The following is a 1,016-nucleotide window of genomic DNA, read 5'->3' on the forward strand; positions in this document are numbered from 1 at the left end:
TAAATGCTGTAAAATACCCTGTAGTGAAAATTTAATTAATAAATCAACATAAAGAATATACATATTTGAGAACTAAAATAAATTAGTTTTTAGCTCCTATGAGTAGCTCTGGGAGTAGGTCTAAGTATTTTTGTAAATTATTAATATTATTAGATATTATTACTATATTTGCGGTCAATTATTAATATTATTATTATTATTAATGGCTCTGATGGGAGGCTCTAAAACATTGATTCGGCACCAGTTTTGAACGACGAACTTGCAGGGAATGTTATAAACCATTTTCGTGAAATTTGAAATAAAAATTTCCAATAACGTGGCGACTACCAACTATGGGGACTTTCAAAGGCCTAGCATTTCGCAGTACGTATTACCATGTCATGGATAACATCAACAATAAATCTAAATTGCTAACGAGCACAAACATTTTTAAAAAGAAAAAAACACGAAATGTTTATATTGAAAACAAGTCCAAGTATTAAATATCTATTTTTTTTAAAGAATTGGAACCTCTGGATGGCCAGAAATGACACTCTCAAGACTGTGACAGGCATGTCACATTTTTATTTTTTTATTCCGACGACCTGTCAAATTGGGGGGGGGGGCCTGATGTGGTTTGGGATGTATGTAATTTTGTAATCTAATACACTGTGATTGTGTAAGTGACAATTAAGTACAATTCAATTGGTCAATTTAAAAAAAAAAAGATTTTTTATTGGTTGAGAATCTATGCTGTAGCCAATAAATAAAAGCCTTTTGTTTTGAAATGCCATATAAACAACATGTCTAAAAGTCGAGGTGTTATTTATCTCTTGTTTATTTGGGAATAATCATCTATTTTATGGAATAAATACAGAGTTCCTTCATTATATTAAATTTTTGGTTTGTTTATTTAGTTATGACATATGTAATCAGAAACTACAGTTACACCTTATTTTACGGGAACCTTAATTTGTTTATTTGTTATTTCATTTGTTTTATGAAATGACAATAATAATAATAATAAAAATAATAAT

The sequence above is a fragment of the Anneissia japonica genome, unplaced genomic scaffold (genome assembly GCF_011630105.1).
Source record: "Anneissia japonica isolate Jap-2015-1 unplaced genomic scaffold, ASM1163010v1 scaffold287726_len2788222_cov184, whole genome shotgun sequence".
Classification (NCBI taxonomy): Eukaryota; Metazoa; Echinodermata; class Crinoidea; order Comatulida; family Comatulidae; genus Anneissia; species Anneissia japonica.